General features: G+C 41.5%; 1 long non-coding RNA gene across 2 annotated transcripts in view; it reads left to right on the forward strand.

Moving 5' to 3' along the window:
* Nucleotides 1-19348, forward strand: part of LOC125283566 (uncharacterized) — a 53278-nt gene extending 33930 nt beyond the window's left edge. The window contains exons 2-5 of one of the 2 annotated variants that reach the window (XR_008956601.1): nucleotides 5947-6059; nucleotides 14087-14199; nucleotides 15502-15989; nucleotides 18564-19348. This is a non-coding gene — a long non-coding RNA (uncharacterized LOC125283566). Of the gene's footprint in view, nucleotides 1-5946; nucleotides 6060-14086; nucleotides 14200-15501 lie in introns of both variants that reach the window. The other variant, XR_007191467.2, reaches the window with a different exon arrangement.
* Nucleotides 19349-20219: the final 871 nt, after the last annotated feature.

The following is a 20219-nucleotide window of genomic DNA, read 5'->3' on the forward strand; positions in this document are numbered from 1 at the left end:
CTGTCGAATAAATAAATAAATTAAAAAAAAAAAAAGAGTAGGCAAATCCATAGAAACAGAAAGTAAAGTATTGGTTGCTTAGGGCTGGAAGGGACAGGGTGGGGAGATGGGGAGTGATGGTTAAGGAGTGGGGGACATCTTTTTAAGGTAATGGAAATAGCTTACAATTGATTGTGATGGTGGGTGCATAACTGTGACTACACCAAAAACCATTACATTATATACTTTGAATGGGTGAAGTGTACGGTATGGTATGAGGATTATATCCCAAGAAAGCTGCTTTTTAAAAAAAGAAATCAACATGCACTTCAATAAAAAATAAAAATTACAATAAATAAAAATTAGAATTAGGAAAAAAAAAGAAACCAATCAACAAAAGCCAGAGTCTTTGCCCTATGAATAACTACTAGAGAGTTAAGAGTCCGCAGACCATCCCCATAGGCTCGCAGATTCAATGCTTTTGTGGGGCTCTTTCCTTCAAGAAGTTTTAGAAAAGGCATCTAGAAACCTAACGGACCAAACAGAGTGGTGGCAAAGGAACCACAGTCAGCTTAGAAATCCAAAGGCCTTGAATTCCCTGGAGCTCAGGGGGAAAGGGACCAGGACCCCTACGGAGGGCAATCATTTTTAAGTCCAGGCCCCTTACAATGTAACTGGGAAAATAGATGAGCTCATGTTTTAAAATGGAAGTTTGGGGCGCCTGGGTGGCTAGGTCGGTTGGGCACCCAACTCTTGGTTTCAGCCCACGTCATGATCTCAGGGTCGTGAGTTGGAGCCCGCGTCAGGCTGCATGCTCAGCACAGAGTCTGCTTAAGAGTCTCTCTCTCCTCCTCTCCCTCTGCTGACCCCCCACTGCTCACTTGCTCTATTTCTCTCTCTCTCTCAAATAAATAAATAAATAAATAAATAAATAAATAAATAAATAAAATCTTAAAAAAACAAAAAGGATGGAATTGAAGTTTCCAGCAGAAAAACACCGTATCACCTTGCTCATATGAAATCAGCTTGGCCTTGCAAGTGCTGTGAAGGATGGGGCCCCTGGCCGACACTCCCGGACCTGCAAGTGTTAGGTTGAACCACATGAGGTTGCCACTTTTGTCGTCCAAACATGGTTCCCTATCAGCAATTTCATGGTCTAACCTAACACATGCAGAGTTGATGAGAATAGAGGTGTTAATGGGTTCCCCCTGCACCTGAACCTCCCTAGACAAGGGCCTGTCATTTGATATTTCTAGCTTACACTTTGGGCTTTGTGCAAGATTCCAGTAGCTCTGACATGGCAGAAAGCTGGCCACAGCTAAACACACCTAGATGCTTATTCCTGTTCCCAGCCAGAATCTCCGCTGACAGTGTTTTCTGGCATAGCTCAGACTCTGAAGGATTAGCTCAACCTTGGTGAGAATGTGTCCCATAATGATTACTCTACCAATGCCCCACGGAGGGTGATGGAACCTCACAGATCATCCACCCGATGGGCTCATGTTATTGAGAAGGCAACTGGACTGGTAAGGAGGGCTACATGGGTGACGCTCAGGGATAATGTAAGACCTGTGTGGGCCCCACCCCACACCATGTATCAAACATATTGAAGTGTGCTTTCTTTAAATTTAACTTTTACTCCAAAAAATGGACAAGATTGGGGCACCTGAGTGACTCAGCTGGTTAAGTGTCCTCCTCTTGGTTTTGGCTAAGGTCTGATCTCAGGGTTATGAGATCGAGCCCCACATCAGGCTCCTCGATCAGCATGGAGTCTGCTTAGGATTCTTTCCCCTTTCTCTTCCTCTCCCTCCTCCCTTGCTCCTCCCCCTTCTTTCTCTCTCTCTCTCTCAAAATAAATAAATAAAATCTTTTTTAAAAATTGACAAGATTTTCATCATTTTGCTTTAAAAGTCATTTGGCTATGAATAACACATAGTGCATAATTCACAGTGATTTCTCAGCAATCATTGATCCTACCTGGGAATTCTTATAAAGTGAGAAACTCTAACCCAACTGACTCTTTTTAAATTATGGATTTTAAAAACATATATCTAAAAATTAATGAATTGGACACAGTAACATATTTTTTATAGACAAATGTTTTTCTGTTTGGCAACTTCTTCTTTTGAATTTGGGGGTGGTATTTCTTTTTCCAGTTCCAATTTTTTGGATTCTTAAAAAGCTCATGGACCCCAAAACTGCACCTCTCTTGCATAAAAGAGAAAGTGCCTGAGTGAGTTGACTTGTCCAGGAGGCCACAGCTTTGACTTCCAAGAATGTCTGCCTTCCACTACTTCTGTGCCCACTGGGCATGCTTTGTTTGTACAAGGTCAATGGCAACCATGTCTTATTTGAATCTTCTTATTCTCCGTTATGCCTCAAAAAATCTCCTGGTTTGTAGCAAGAGTGGTCTCATTTTTAGCTCATAAAAGCCAAAGTTGATTGTGTGTTGTTGTTGTGTTTTGTTCTCAAGGCTCAGACAAGCTCGCACGGACAGCAAATGCTTGCTGAACCTCACTTCCTGTATGGTTCCCCAGCTCCCTGGAGACTTGAATCTCAAATAAATGTTTCTGTCAGGAGGCTGAGCTCCCAGCTGTGCAAATTGGTCACAGATGTAATTGCATTTGCCCTCTGCCCTGGAGGAAAACATGCCTGTGGTTGGGGGTTTAGACGTCTCAGAATGAAAGACATTACTCCTGACTCTGGGTAATAGCCATGAAGCCCAAAATAAGCTGCCATAGAGACAGGCCCCAGCATTGCCAGATGTAAAGCAGTGCTGCTAGCTGGACTCCCCGCCTGGCCAGCCAGTTACCAAACTGGGGCTGTTTCATTGGCCAACCGGGCATAATTAAGAACCAAGCTTTTCCATTGGTAACTCGTACTTCCAAACATGACTCCGACCTCCCTTGACCCCCTCCCTGATGCACACAGGACCTCTGCCAACAGCTCCAATTCCAAATTTCTTGAATGGCGGGCACTGACAGCCCACTACACCAAGGCCGCCATGTTGCAACGGCTAGAATCTAATGAAAATAAACAGCAACATGGTGCTGGGCGCCACCCAGTGCCTCAAGATCCTAACACAAAGTCGATTTAATCAAACAAAATTTCAGTAGTGCCTGGCACAGAAATGGGACCCTGGAGACCTCCGGAGGAGGCAGTGAGGCTGTGTTAGACCATCTTTTGGACGTTTGAAGCCCTGGACATAGAAGGCTGTCCAGGAGGGAGAGTCAGGGCTGGTCTGTACTTTGCTGGGATGAAAAGAGAGGAAACCATTGCCTGACAATCCCTGGAAATACTGCAAAAGGGTCTTACACCATGCCAATTTGCCCGGCTAACTTTCTAGGGATCACAGACCTGGCAATTGGGCCTTTAGTTCAAGAGCTGCGAGGCAGAAAACCTCCAGGAGACTGAAGACTGGCTGAATGAACTTTTGAACAAAGTTCAGGGAACTTTCCTATTTCTGGAGTTTTCCCTCTCGTTAGAGACCTGGCCAACAAATATGTGCTCCAAGCACTGGAACAGAATTGGGTTCTCTGTGCCACCTCCTGTGAGGGGCCATAGCAAAGGTGCAGGATCTGGGGGGCAGGCTGCCTGGCTTTGAATTCATTCTCTACCATCTCTTACGTTTGTGACTTTGAGGTTTTAATCTCCTCGGCGCCTCCATTTCTTCATTTGTAAAACAGGAAAAAGGAAAGTCCATACTTCAGAGAGATACTGGGAGCCTATATAAAATAATCTATGCTAAGTGCTTTGAAGAGAACCTTGCATACAGGGGAGGGGGCCGGAGAAGGGTGGGGGAGGGAGGGGAGAAGGGAGGGGGGAGGGGGAGAGAATAAGAAAACTTCTGTTGAACCCGAGGCTTTGTATGTCCCAGGCACGTGGCTTTGCACCATTATCTGCATATTTTTATTTGAGTCTCACAACACTGAGTACATTTATTATCCCCGTGTTATGGAAGAGGAACCTGAGATTTGGCAAGATTCTATCAATGTACCCAATGTCACACTGGCATTATGGCAGAGTCAGTATTCGGAGGTCTGTCTGTTTGCCCTCAGCCTCCCAACTGGGGTACAGCTTCCCTTGGCAGGAGAAGTACACAGGTCATGATTATTTAAGAGAATCTCTTTTAGATCCTGAATGTCCACAAGTACCCTTGAGAACATACCCGAGGTCAAGGCTTCCCTGTTGACCCTGGCATATTTCTCTCTTTACCAAGGAAGGCTTCCTTCTTCCATGTGCAGGGTCCTAGCAAGGGGCATTCTGCTGGGGCGTAGAACCTTTGGGGTGACCAAAAGAAAAAGGACAATTTGAATAATTGAATAACTGGGTAATAAACATTCCAGCAACTCAATTTGCACTTTGTTTTCAGCAAAGGTGAGGGGGTAGCTACCAGACTTGTAGCTGAGAAATAAATTACTAAAAGAAATTTTTGGTGAGGGATCACCATGTGGTTCTTAACATACAATTCAGAGTTCAAGGAATTGAGTACTGTGCTACAACAAAAATGTCAATTCTCACCCAATTATTTCTATGAACAAGTTTTTTTCAGTGTTTACACTTACGAAAGTAAGAACAGGAATAGAATTAATGATTGACCATATCTTAGAGTTCAAAAATAGGTAATATTCATTCACAGATCTATGAACTAACTGGGAGGAAAACACTCATTCATAGATGAACTTCCAATAAACTTTTACTTTTTATGTATAGTTATTAGTATCTAAGTATACAAAATGTATAGGTTGATCAATAATATAATAGTAAATTAATAATAGTCTAATAATAGTAATCGTAATTTCTAATAATAGAAATCTAGATTTCCTTTTTAACATCTTAACCTTTAATTACAGGAACTTTAAAAAAATTAATTTCATATTTTTTGTTGAAGAAAAATATGGTAGAGTGATTAGTATACTCTGAAGTATAAAATGTATGATTACAATAGGAAATAATTCTATGGGGACATGGAATTCAAATACAACTTCAAGGAGAAGAAACAGCTATTTAAAATTTATGGATATTAAAAAACAGAACTTGTACTTTTAAAACGGTGATGATAAAATGAGTGATGTTAGTTTTTTTTTTTTTTAAGATTTTGTTTATTTATTTGACAGAGATAGAGACAGCCAGCGAGAGAGGGGACACAAGCAGGGGGAGTGGGAGAGGAAGAAGCAGGCTCATAGCGGAGGAGCCTGATGTGGGGCTCAATCCCATAACGCTGGGATCACACCCTGAGCCGAAGGCAGACGCCTAACCTCTGTGCCACCCAGGCGCCCCGATGTTAGTTTTGTTTTAATTCCAATACTCTGAATACACCAGACCAGACACTTCATTTTTTGCAACAATTTAAAACTTATGATGAACATTTTAAGACGTCCGTCTAATGCAAGGAATTGGATAGCATGTCGAAATGATGACATGTGAGCAGAAATGTTTGAAGCTGACTGATCGATATTCTGCATGTGTGTGTATGTGAGATTATTCCATTGAGCCAAATATAGAGGAATCCAGTCTTATTTTCTAGGCTTTTTCCTATGGCAAGGATCCCCCATCTTTTCTTCGTGTTATGGACTGAATTGTGTTCCCCCAAAATGCGTATGTTGAAGCCTTAAAACTCTATATGATAATATATGGAGATAGGGTCTCTAGGGAGGTAATTAAGGTTAAATAAGGTCACGCAGATGGGATCCTCACCTGAAGGAATTGATGTCCTTATAAGTAGAGGAAGAGGGCACCTGGGTGGCTCAGTCGGTTAAACGTCTACCTTCAGCTCAGGTCATGATCTCAGGGTCTTGGAATGGAGCCCCGCTCCAGGCTCCCTGCTTAGAGGGAAGTCCGCTTCTCCCTCTGCCTCTACCCCCCACCCCGTGCTCTTTCTCTCTCTCTCAAATAAACGAATAAAATCTTAAGAAAAAAAAAAAGAGGAAGAGATGCAAAAGCTCTCTCTCTCTCACATGCACACAGAGGCAAGGCCAGGTGAGGACACAGCAAGAAGGTGGCCAGCAGCACGACAGGAAGTGGGACCTCACCAGAAACCTGTCCCATCAGCACCTTGATCTGGGACTTCAGCCTGCGAAGTAAGTGTCTGTGGCTGGAGCCGCTCAGTCTGTGGGGTTTTATTGCAGCAGCCCTAGCGGACTAGTCCACGCAAAGGAGCACTTGGAAGGAAATCCTGCTGATGTGAGCTGCTGACAGTCACAGTTGAGGCAGGGCTGTTAATTAGGCTTTAAGATCGAGATTATCCGGCAGCTGGTGATCAGACTGCCGGCAGACACATGACTCCTGCACCATAGGGTTTCCATGAAAACGCACGGGCACTTAGAGAGCTCGCTGTGGGCAGGATCACTGGGGAATATGTCACAGAGGATGTGGGGTGGGAACTGAAAGACAGGAGAGCTCTAGGAATGGGGTCAGGATGGAAAGACGGTATGAGCCCGAGGTCAGAGGCAGGGAGGCCGGGGCTCTGCCAACAACAGTGAGCAGAGCTGCTGGCCTGGGGAGTGGCAGCCGCTGTCCCTAACTCCCTAACTCTGAGTTTCACCAGTGCGGCCCCATGGAAGGGGTCCAGTTGCTTTGTGAATGACCACACTTCGCTCTTCTACTGGACTTAAACTCTATCAGGACAAGGACCCTTCAAACTGACTCTCCTCTTCCACCTGCTGGGATCTTCTGCTCCTCTTCATTTTCGTCCTGGTAGGGCGGTGATCCCACCCTCTCATGACTTTGTTTACCAGCTCTGCACACCCTCCTTTATTTCTATACTCTTGAGGACATTCTAAGTGGCTGCCCACGACCTTGAATTCCATCCTGCAAGCTCTTCACTCTCCAACTCCCACAGTCTGTGAATATTCTAGAAGCCACTGAATTGTACACCTTAAATGGTGGCTTTTATGGTATATGAATTATATCTCAATCAAAAAAATTAGGTTATATTGAAAAAAATCATTCTTATGAAAAACACAACTAAGAAACAGATTAAAGTACAGAATAATTATTGTTCTGTCTGGATTAAATGTTAATGTGCAGATCATCGATGTAAAGAAGTTTGATTGTATTTGTTTTAATATCAAAGGAAAACCCATTGGTAAATAATTACATGAAAATAATGGGAGCATGGGAGCAATGAAAGGAATAGAAGAGCAGGGCGCCTGGTGGGCTCAGTCAGTAGAGCATGTGATTCTGGATCTCAGGGTCGTGAGTTCAAGCCCCACATCGGGTATAGAGATTACTTTAAAAAAAATAAAAAGAAAGGAATGAAGGTCATTTCTGTAGGAATGAGCCCAGGTAAAGGGGAAAAGGGTGGAAGGGTGGAGGGGAGTATGAGGGAGCGAGGAGGGACTCTATCTGGGAGGGAAATAAATGCTGGCCAAATGAATAAAGTTTCACATTTTTGTATCACAGTAAATGGGAAGTTAACACCAATTGCTTGCATTAACATTTGAACAAATTTCACACTGCTGTTCATGCCAGCGTAGCCAATTTTAAAGATTTAACCATCTTGTTTGGGATATGAGCTTGAAAATGGAATGATGAAGAATTCTGAGAACACATGCAGAAGCATGTGAGGATGAGCGGGCACGTTATAAAGTTGGAACTAGAAAACACGATTATGATGTAGCGCTTACGATCCCCTAGTAAACAGAAAAAGGGCAAACAGGGATTTAGTACATCATGGAATAACAGACTTTTTTGAGCCGGAAAGGTCTTGAGAGAACATTATTGACCAACTCCTTCAATTAAAATATGGGAAAGTCAAACTCCCCTTCTGGGAAGAGGGAGTTGACATACTTTCCCCTATTCCTTCTGCTAAAAACAACGGAAAACTCTGGACTTCACATATAGGACAAACATAAGAAAACTCTGAAAGGTGGAGAGAGGAAGGCAGACCAGGAGGAACGTCAGGACCAAAGGACTGATGTGGTGGTGACTGCCCTGGTTTTCTTTCTGCCCCATATATCCCAGACTTAGAGCTGGAGTAGTCAGCAACCCCGAAATTGCAACAGGCAAAGAGAAAAGAAGGCTGAGCAAAAGACTGTTCTTCCTTCTGAGGAGGGTGGCCTAGCAAGTCAGAAAACATTTAAATAATAATGCTCTACTCCAGCCAAACACGGCAGAACACTCTGTGACTCCACCCCCACCTGTGCCAGCAAAGGCCAAGAGGACACCCTAGACTTTCACTTTCACCAGGCTGTAGTGAGGCACCCCAATACCTCTCGTACACACACACACACACACACACACACACACACACACACACACGGGGGTAAGTGTCAGAAAAGGGAAGTATGGAGCCAGGACTTTCATCCCGACCAGGTAATAATGCGTCCTGCTCCTTCCCTCAACATTGTATCCATGGACATATGGAAAGCCATCTAGCCGACCCAGCACTAACGAAACGCCCCTCTCCCTTCCCACTGGGATGGTGTCAGAGGAGGCTCAGTGGCAGGGGTAACGAGGCCACCACACCCTGACCCCACCTCCACTATGAGTCAACAAGACTAGGTCCTAAATATTCTCATCATAAGGAAAAGAAGTTTTTTGTTACTATGTGTGGTGATAGATGTTAACTAGACTTATTGTGGTGATCATTTCACAATCTATACAAATACCAAGTCATTATGTTGTACACCCGAAACTAATATACCATTATTTGTCAGTTATACAGTAATAAAAAGAAATTTAAAAAAAGAAATTACCCAACTTGAACAATAGAGAGGAAGTAGACTAAAAAGGAAGGAGGAGAAGGAGGGGAGGTGGGGGGGGAGGGGGAAGAGAAAAGGGAGGAGGAAGAAGAAGAAAAAAAGAAAAAGAGGAAGGAGGAGGCTAGGAAGAGCACCTCAGGGATAATTTAAATAGCCCTGTAACTATTAAGGGAGTTGAATTTGTGATTTAAAAACTCTAAAAAGGGGCGCCTGGGTGGCTCAGTCATTAAGCATCTGACTTCGGCTCAGGGCATGATCCCAGGGTCCTGGGATTGAGCCCTGCATTGGGCTCCCTGCTCTGCTGGGAGCCTGCTTCTTCCTCTCCCACTCCCCCTGCTTGTGTTCCTTCTCTCTCTGGCTGTCTCTCTCCCTGTCAAATAAATAAATAAAATCTTCAAAAAATTAAAATTAAAAAAAAAAAAACTCTAAAAAACATAAATCTCCAGGCCCCGGTAGTTTCATTGGAGAATTCTGCCAAGCATTTAAACAAGAGTCAACACTAATTCTACACAGTCTCTTCCAGAAAACAGAAGAGGAGGGATCACTTCCCAATTCATTTTATGAAACAAATATTACCTTGATAATAAAAGCAAAGACAGTGCAAAAAAGAAGAAAACTATAGATAAATCTCCCTCATGAATATAGATGCAAAAAATCTTAACAAAATATTAGCAAATGGAATTTAGCAATATGGAAACAGAGCTATAGACTATGAACAAGTGGGGCTTTGTCCAAGGATGCAAGTCTTGATTCAATATTCAAAAATCAATCAATGTCCACCATATTAGCAGGCCAACAAATAAAAACCACATGATTTTGTCAATCTACATAGGAAAAAAAATTCTAACACGATTCAAGACATTTGTGATAAAAATACTTTGAAAAACAGGAATGCAAAGGAACTTCCTCAACTTTTTAAATCTACCAAAAGCTATGGCAAACAATATACTTAATGATGAAAGACTGTTTTCCCCCTAAGATTAGGAATAAAAGAAGGTTGTCTGCTCTCTCACTTTTATTCAACGTAGTGCTGCAAGTTCTAGCCAGTATAATAAGGCAAGAAAAGAAAAGGAATACAGTTTGGAAAGGAAGTAATTAAACTATTCCTATTTGCCAATGACATGATTATCTGTGTAGAAAGTTCCAAGGAATCCACAAAAACATTCCTAGAAGTAATAAATGAGTTCAGCAAGATTGCAGAATATAAGATAAGCATGCAAAAAAAAATCATTGTATTTCCATAATACTGGCAATGAACACATGGACATCAAAATTAAAATATGATGCTGTTTATAATCATTCAAAAAAATGAAATACTTAGGAATAAATCTAACAAAATATGTGTAGGACTTGTATGCTGAAAACTACAAAATGCTGATCCAAATAAATAAATAAATAAATAAATAAATAAATAAATAAATACCTAACGAAACAAAACAGAGGAGCACAGGGGAAAAGAGGGAAAAATAAAACAAGATGAAATCAGAGAGGGAGACAAACCATAAGACACTCAATCATAAGAAACAAACTGAAGGTTGCTGGAGAGGAGAGGCATGAGCGGATGGGGTAACTGGGTGATGGACGTTAAGGACGCACAGGATGGAATGAGCACTGGGTGTTATATAAGACTGATGAATCACTGAACTCTACCCCTGAAACTAATAACATACTATGTTGATTAATTGAATTTAAATTTAAAAAATAAAATACATAAAAAAACAAATTTTTTTAAAGATATTTTACCACGAGGTGGGTGTCCCTTTTTTGCAGAGCTCAGTGGTGCTTTATGGTCATTCTCCAAAATTCCCAGCTCCCAGTTCTTTGTTTTTGTTGTACTGAGAGTTTGTTCAAGTTTCTCAGTACGTGTTGGTGACAACTCCCCACCCACTGTCCTTTACTCCTGTGTGAAGGATGGAATCATAACCCGCCTCTACGTCTGATACGTGCCTAGTCCTCATTTCAGAGGTCTTCAATGCAATAATCTCTAGAACGTTGGAGCATGAGAGGTAGGACAATGTTAGTTTAACCTTTAAAACATATTTCCCTTCTTTGCTTCCCTACAGTATTCAGTAGACCTATTTCACCGAAGTTCTTTTGATCCTTCTGCTCCCAGCGAGTTTATTAATTTTGTTTCTTTTTCTTTTTCTTGTTTAGATCCGTGTTTGCCCTTCCTCCTCAGTAGACTCTAAATTTACTTGATGGCCGGCAGTCATCAGTGGGGTGGGGCTCGCCCTGTCGGTCTGCCCTATTTGTCTAGTAAATCTAACTATGATTCTGGGTGCTTTCCTACTAAGGCAGGTCACCCAAACCTAGGGCACTGTCTCTTCTGAGTCCGTCTCTGCTCCTTGCATTTAGACTTCTGCCCACCTCCCGGCCATAACGCCTTCATCAATTTCCTCTTAATTAACTAGAATTAACCCCATCATCCACCAGTATCTGTTAGGGGTCACACAGTGCCACCACGATTGTACAGCGAGAACGTTTCATTAGAGCCATCACAAAATATTGCTAATGTGTGGACACAACAACAGATGCGGTTGATGGCAACTTGGCGAATTCTAAAAAACTGTAGTTTCCAAAAAAAAGTGTCAAAGTGCCCTCTAGTGGTGCACACGACACACTAACGCCCCGTGTCCGTTCTCCAGAGCCAAGGGAACGCAAGTTGCAAAGATACGGCCCGTTGGAAGCCTGCCTCTCTGAATCCTATTTTCAATTTCTTCCAGAAACCCCGGGGTTCAGACAGAATGTGACACATAGAGATTTAAGGTAATTAAAAGAAGCCTCTGGCATCCAAGACCGGGAAGAAATACTGAGCACCGAGAGGCTATGTAAAATGAAATCGCTTTCATTGTATGCTAAAGATAAGTATCCTTGGCATTTCTTGCCAGTCGGCTCAGAAAAATTGAGTTCTGGTAGCAGTTTTTCAGCCAGGAGTGACACAGCTTGATTGGTTAATGATTTATTGCTTTATTACACGCTGACCTAGAGGGGGCATCTCCCCTAAGCCACTTCAATTTGGTGACAAATAACCCGCTATCCGGAATGACCAAGAAATATTCCTTTCTGAATCCTTTCAGAAACATGGGCATTCAAGTTCTCCTTGTACAGGTAACAAGATTGTACCATTTTCACTGATATCCTAAAAGCCAGCATAAATTATCCATGGTTGATTAGGAACTTTTACTATGGTAATTGAGTTCTTACGGGGTGGCACACTGTTCTGGAAACAATACTGACCTGAAAGCATGGAGATATGGACCACAGTGTTGCCTCTGCCACTAACCAGGTGACTCTGGGCAAAGCCTCTCTGGGCCTCAGTTTCCCCTCTAATAAATGAAGAGCTACGCTAATAATTTACTACCTTTTTCAGCTATAGAATGATCTAATTTATGAAAATCATTTGGCAGAGTTTTGAAGTAATGTGCTTGTTTTTTATATGTATTTCTTTCATCAACCCCAGGATACCCTTCCCTGGCTTATTCCTGAGCAGAAACCAAGATTCAAAGAACCAGCTAAATTAAGGAGGAGACAAAGATTAGGCTGCTAGCCCAAAAAGCCTGCTTTCCTCTTGCCGAATCTAGAATATGCAGGGGCTGGGGAAAGAGGAGATAAAGTGGTGAGTTACTCTAACGAGAAAGAAACATCCAGGATGGGTTGAGTCAGAAGATATCAAAGAGGTACCAGAAGCACTTTCCAGCTTGGGTATTGGGACCCAGAGAGAAAGGGACTCAAAAGGACAAGTCTCCCAGCCTGTGGACCCACACTGACTCACAGCCCATTGACAGCCCAGTCCCAGGCACACTACTCTGTCCTGAATAGAGGTGGAGGGAGGAAGAGAGCACTTCCGCCCCTCTCCCTGACACGGAAGCGCTAAAGACAATGAGCTGGGCATGTCTCCCAAAGAGGGGTAGCAGGTCACGGCCACGGGTCTGCGCAGGAGCCCCCCGGTGTGCAGGTGTACTGGGCAAGACTAATAATGGAGACAGAGATATCAATTTTTATCAAGCAATCACGTCAGAGGAATTTTCTATTTCCCTTTTCAAATGGGAAGTAGCTTTGGCTATGAAATTAATTTCTGGTCCTGATTAAATTAATTATCCCCTAAGAATCTAAGGCTTCATTGATCTCTGAGAATTCTTCCAGGTGTGACATATAATTATTCTAAGACTTTTTAAAGCTCAGGTTATTATACGTCAGGCCTTAAATCAAGCTTAATTGTACCAGAATTTTTATTTTTTTATTTTATTTTTTAAAAAGATTTTATTTATTTATTTGACAGAGAGAGAGACAGCCAGCGAGAGAAGGAACACAAGCAGGAGAAGTGGGAGAGGAAGAAGCAGGCTCCCAGTGGAGGAGCCCGATGTGGGACTCGACCCCAGGGTCTGGGATCACGCCCTGGGCCGAAGGCAGACGCTCAACAACTGAGCCACCCAGGCGCCCCTGTACCAGAATTTTTATTATAGGAAATATCACGTGTGATGGGTAGCTCATGACCTGAAATGTGGAATTCCTTTTTTTCTATGGCAGGCCTGTATGTAGTGAACGTTTATGCTTTAAGTTGCTATATGAAGCTATCAGTCAGAGACACAGGGTAGATACCACAAATTAATTCTAAAATTAATATAAATATATGGTGGCATCTGGGTGATGCAGTCAGTTAAGCATCAGACTCTTGGTTTCGACTCAGGTCATGATCTCGGGGTCATGAGATTGAGCCCTGCGTCAGGCTCGTGCTCAGCACAGTCTGCTTTCGATTCTCTCTCTCCCTCTGCCACACACACACACACACACACACACACGTGCTCTCTCTCTCCCTCTAAAATAAAAGAAATTAATCTTAAAATATATACAAATATACTCAAAGATTCTATTCAATCAAATAGACCAGACACTACAAAAAAAAAAATTCGAAGTAGTCTTGAATTTGATTAGAGATAGAGGAAAAAGTGCACAAACCAAAAAAAAAAAAAAAAAAAAAAAAAAAATTGGAGGTTGATTCATTACCAAAGAGAAAGTGAGTAAATATGCATACTTATAAATGTTCGAGACAGAATTTTCATTTGATGATGTTATTTTTATTTTATTTATTTTCTACTTTTTTAAAGATTTATTTTTTATTTATTTTAGGGAGATTTTTTTCTCCTTGCCTTTGTATTTTTATTTTTTAAAAAATATTTATTTATTTTATTTGAAAGAAAAAGCGAGTGTATGAGCAGGGGGAGGGGTGGAGGGAGAGCGAGAGAGAGAATTCCAAGCAGAATCCCCACCAAGCTGAGTGCCAAGCCCTATTAGGGGCTCCATCTCACCACCGGAGGTCATGACCTAAACCGAAACCGAGAGTCAGAAACTTCACGGACTGAGCCACCCAGGCGCCCCTGATGATGTTGTTTTTATTTTTAAAGAGGCTGAAAGAAGGCAGAAAAATCAATAGAAGCCTGCTGGCCAGGGAGCGGGAGCCGTATCCAGGACAACAAGGGGAAGACATGTTATGCGTGTGAGCCTTTGGCTGGTAGAGGTGAGAGAAAACAGATAGAGGCCAGACTCTTGGCCAAATTGAGACACCAGAAATGTGTGACTCAAGTCTCTGCAGCTTCTCTATTCAAGGCTCCAAACTCCCCTTCTCTGGGTGGCCGGAGCCTGAGACTGGGGAAGAGGGAAAAGTATATGAAGTCTATATTCAGTCCTTAACATGCGTGTCCATTTTCACACTGTTCATTAATTCATCTGAGTTCATTTTCTATAAAATAATATTAACGACAATATATTATTACAGCTACTAATTTTTAAATGCTGTGTTCCAGACTCGGTGATAAAGACTATATATCTACATTATTGTATTTAATCCTCCCAGTAAAGCCCTTGCTAGAGGTGTTAGTAATATCTGCATTTTCCCATGAGCAAAGAGAGGCGTGGATCAGATGGGAAACTTGCCTGGTAGCCCACAACTAACAAGAGGCAAAGCTGAGTTTCAGACCCAGGTGTGTCCTGCCAGCACGATGACCTTGAAGATTGGCACTCTCGGTCAGATAAAGCCATGAGAGAAATCCAGAGCTCAATTGGCTACCATTTTGGTATCTGTACGAGTAGCGTGGTCCTAAGAGGCAGGAAGTTTATGAGAACATTTCAGAGTTCCATTAAGTTCAGAGATCTTTAAAGTTGGCCAGAAAAGACATTTAAAGCTCTTAAGGGGAAAGGAATCAGACCAAAGAACTGGTTTGGATGGGGATTGCAGCTTCCATGGGTATTTCAGATGGTCCCAGGACAGGGGAACCGATGAGCCACAAGGACAGCGCCTCGAGCTCTTGTGTCCCTGTTACAGAGCACTGACTAGAGCTCAGTGCATTCCATCCTGGTCATCGACAGGAATGCTGATACTTGCTCGTTGTTTCACAACCCCAGGCAAGTTGAGACACCATCCAAAAAAGTGACATGGGAAGTTAGCCCTTGACAGTGTGTGGTAGTATCACCAAGTTTTCATAGGAGCCCTGGCAAATAAACATGTCTAGAAATCATTATTATTTAGAAGTAATTTGTGATGTTTAAATGTATGAAAATGTGTGAAGTTGTGATGTTTAAATTCTGTTCAATTGAGATGTTTAGAATGTTTAAGAGCATCGAGACGATAGCATTAATGCTTTTGAGTGTGGATATTTGGGTTTGGGTATTTTCAATCTTTATGAAAATTCAGCTCTGTAGTTTCAATTTGAAATAGATCTATTTGGAAGGTATTTGTTGGGGTGAGGTTTTTGAAAAACAGAAATATGAAAAATAGCATTAGCTTAAACAAGAAGCAAGTTTATTTCTGTTTTGTAATCAGGACGTTCAGAAACCATGCTCCCGGGGCTGGGCTGGGCTCCATACTGAATGACGGGGACGCGGCTGCTTCTGTCTTGTTGCTGTACTGAAGTCACACGGGGAGCGAGACAGCCACCAGGACAACCTAATCGCAGCCGGCAGGAGCCAGGAAGGAAGGAAGAGGACGTGAGTCTTTACCTTGGAGAAAGTTTCCCAGACTTTCAAAAGGAACTTCTTTTTACATATCGTATTGGTCAGCTAGGACCGCATAACAAAGGGGGTGGCCTCACAGTTCTGGAGGCTGGAATTCTAAGACCATGGTGTCTGCAGCGTTGTCTCTTCTGAGGCCTCTCTCCTTGACTCACAGGGGGACCTCTCCTCCCTGCACCTCAAAATCAACTCCTTTTCTTCTAAGGATCCCAGCATATTGGACTGGAGCCCACCCTGACGACCTCGTTGAACCATAATCACCTCTTTAAAACCCTGTGTCCAACACAGTCACTTTCTGAGGTATGGGAGGTTAGGACTTCATCTTATGAATCCGTGGGGCAGGGACACAATTTACCCACAGCACTACCTATGGAAAGGACTTGGTCACATGGCCACATGTACGTACCAGAGATGTTGGAAAATGCAGTCTATTTTGTAGCCCGTGATCTGTACCCAGATAAAAATCACTCTAGTACTATGGGAGACAGGGAAAATAAATGTTGGGGTAGCCATCCTTGTCATACTTAATTCGTAAGTTCAGGCTGAACACTCACCATGTTTATAGATGGTGGTGGGACATCTAGGAGCACGTAAGGGTCCCTGTGTTTATAAGGTTTGCTATATTTATATTAGCTTCATTGGAGCAATTTAAGTACTTGGGAAGGTTGTGTTAGTTACAATAGAAAACTAAAATACTTTAAAAGGAAATCAAATAGATTAAATAAATTAAAGATTAAACTGCTGGAAAGTGTTTGTAAAGGAAGCCAAGTATAACTCCAAGATCTGACGGGGGACATCAGGCCTCCAAAATCAACAAAACTTCTCGTCATATAGTCTAAAAGTTAAAAGTCTCAGTCAATCAGGAAATTATTCATGTTTTACTCCTCTAGATAATACCGTAAGCCCTTATAGATATTCAGTATTCCTCTCCAGAGCAACTGTTAAAATCTCACATAGATGCTAAATATTTTGCTAATGAGTACCTATTTAAATGTATGTTGAAAGTACTCCTTTCAATAGCATTTCTGAGGCTTGCTAACTTTTGTTTAAAAAAGTCACCTGCTGGACATTAGTACTTTGTTTTCCTTATCGAACTTCACAAGGCCCTTCCTCCTCTGTTCATCAAAAGGACAACCAGGGCACCTGGTTGGCTCAGTCTGTTAATCGTCCGACTCTTGATTTCAGCTCAGGTCGTGATCTCAAGGTCGTGAGATCCAGCCCTTCGTAGGGCTCTGCCCTCAGCGCGGAGTCTGCTTGTCCCTCTCCCTTTGCTCTTTCTCTCTCTCTCTAATAAATAAATAAAACCTTAAAAAAAATAAAGGAGAACCTACAAAGGGTATAGAATGCTTATTTGTTTACAAAAGGCAGTTACCCTACCAGTTAATTGACATTCTCTTCTGAAGAACATTTAGGCCTAAAAAGATTCAAGCAGAACTCAGATTATCTGGAAATTAATCTATACAAAAAGTTTCACATGAAATTTCTAGGTATGGTTTAGTGGTGTGACATCTGACATTTTCTAGTTATTGTTTTAATTTTTGTATTTCATTTTTATGTTCTCTGATTATATTTCATAGCATTCTTAATTGGCTTTGGGAATGATATATTCATATACCCCTAAATTAGTGGATATTTATACTAATCCAAATGCTTCTGGAGAAATTGGAATTCAGCAAGAGGTTTGTGTATAATTAAAATCTGAGCTATGCTTCAAAGGAGAATTTCAGTCAAAACTTTGAGAACTGAGTTTTTATATATTGTTCTTTGTTATTTAATACTACTAGGTATGTCCTTTACATGTCTGTAGGAAAATTTAAAAATTGACCTGGACTGGATAACACTAATTGGAAGAATCGTTTAGATATATCTCTCGTAAACCTTGGCAGAACATGATATGTGTACCTAGTAGGGCAATGTCAGATTTTATAAGGGAAAGAAGACCTGAGAGCTCAGGAAAGAGAGTAAGACGAATTCTAAATATTTATGAAAGGGACTGGTTTTCGTAGAATTTACAAAATAATATTAAATATGTGGAAATACTGGGTTGTAAAATTACTAGAAAGGTTTTAAACAGTTGTCAGGTTTGGTTTGTTGAAACAGGACTCGTGCCTATGTAATACAGGCCTTGTATTTATGATTATGTATGATGGAATCGTAGCACAAACAAACGGAGGTGAAACGTAAACCCTTGTGCTTATCTCCGGGTGGTCTGGTGGACTGGACGCTTCTCTCTCATCTGGTAGCTGATTATCTCCAGCAAGAAAAGACTGTTAGCCTAGTAGCCAAAAGGCCCTACCTCCTAAGAAATAGAACATCCACTGCTGGAACGCTATTGCCCTCATCTCAAAAGGGAACAGAAACAACAGGACTAAACTGCCTACCAGATGAGTCCGCACAGAGCCGTCTAACATGAGTGATTATCTATGAGTAATTACAGAGCCTTCTATAGTGAGTGATTGTCTATGACTCCAGTGCAGAATAATTTGCTGGAACATCTTGTGTCAGATACACTCTAAAGACAAAAGAACCGCATGAAAATTCTTGAACTTTATTTTTTAAAGATTTATTTATTTATTTATTTTAGAGAGAGTGTGCAAGAGTGTGAGTGGGGGGGGAGGGGCACAGGGAGAGGGAGAGAGGATCTCAGGCAGACTCCAAGCTGAGCACAGAGCCTCGCGTGGGGCTTGATCTCCTGACCCTGGGATCACCGCCTGAGCTGAGGTTCAGAGTCAGACACCTAATGGATTGAGCCACCCAGGGGCCCCCAAATTCTAGAACGTTAGCCAGTAATTTTATTCTTTGTGTTGAATTATTATTTGAAACTATTTTTGTATTGTTTTCAGAACCAACAAGAAATTATCTTTACTTTTTTAGGAATAAAGGTTTCCTATGAAAGAGGAAAGGACGAACAATTCTAAAAGCAAGTATTTAAGTAGAATCAGTATGAAAATATGTCTATATATGTGTATATATAGGTATATATACTTACACACGTATAATTTTATTATGAATAATATGTATGACTTTCATATAATATATAATATCAATATAAGATATAGTATGTCTACGTAAATTTTTTTAAGTCTCTGCCAAAATAGTCCATGAAAAAAGTCACTCCAAAATGCGAAATGATACTTAAGATCCTTGACTTGTGTTCCACTAAGAAGGTTCTTTGGAGAAATGCTTGATTTCATCTCTGGGGCAGAGATACAGAGATAGGGCTGCCAGATCTTGTACGGGTAAATAAGAAAGTTTTCAAAGATAAATAGAGCCCTGTGAAAAGGTCTCACTTGCCAAAGCTGCTATAATTTAAGCTTCAAAAAGAGGATAATGCCTGTGCCCTCTGATAAGTCATTAATTTGAAAAAAGACAAGGTTCATAGTGATATGCAAAAAAGTAAGAACTAACAGAAATGTTTGTAATTTGTAAAAGTAGGTGAATAGAATAGAACACATTTTTAGTGAGCCTGGTTATTGCTGATATTGACTCATTTTTCATACCAATGAAGAATACTGGAAGTAGAAAAATATAATACTTCGATTCAAAAGCTTTGTCTGACTGAGAGAGAATGTCAGCCGACCAGCTTTGTAAGTTATAACTTCAAGTCAGTGAAAATCATGTAAAAACACAAAATTAAATGGCATGTAATGTTCAACGTCTGAAAGGGTCATGTCCTCTCTTTTTTTAAAATATGAAAGAACGGGAGGTTCCGTGAGGACCGGAGGTCTTTAAACTAGGTAGGAACCCATCAAGTTGAAATATCTTCAGGTTTCTGGGAAAAAGCATTCACATATCTTACATTTACCAAGAGGGTGGGAGCTGGAGCCTCCCGCCTGGGCCTCCTCAAAGAGACAGAGGAATCAGGGCAGGAGCATAACTAAAATGCAGAGGAGGGATTTGTTACAGAATCGTAACGTAATGACAAGAACCAGCACATTCTATCAGGGTCACAAGTGAGAATCTAGGCAACCTTCAGACTTAAATGCCTATCAGTAGAGAATGTCGGTTCACTGGTAGGGTCACAACTTTCTTTAAATAAGTTTTTGGGTTTTTTTTTTTTCACCTAGGGATATTTAGAATTCATGATAGAAATGCCTAAGAGAATCGGAACATCGGTGTCCATATATTTGTGTTGAGAAGGCATCTGTGTCTTTGGTATTTTATATGCCTGGAGAGAGGATTTTTGCCTATATGGTGGTCTTTCCACTATAATTCAAAGCCGGTATTTGCACAATCAATTTAGCCATATTTTTTAAAGATTTTATTTATTTATTTATTTATACTTACTTATTTATTTTTCAGAGGGGGAGAGAGAGAGAGAACATAAGCAGGGGGAGTGGCAGGCAGAGGGAGAAACAGGCTCCCCACTGAGCAGGGGGCCCCATGTGGAACTCTATCCCAGGACCTTGGGACCGTGACCTGAGCCGAAGGCAGGCACTCAACCGACTGAGCCCCCCAGGTGTCCCTAGTCATATGGTTTTAAGGTGAAATCTTCCCAAGTCATTCTCAGTATTAAAATATCTGTAAGAA

This window comes from Ursus arctos, unplaced genomic scaffold (genome assembly GCF_023065955.2).
Source record: "Ursus arctos isolate Adak ecotype North America unplaced genomic scaffold, UrsArc2.0 scaffold_31, whole genome shotgun sequence".
NCBI lineage: Eukaryota > Metazoa > Chordata > Mammalia > Carnivora > Ursidae > Ursus > Ursus arctos.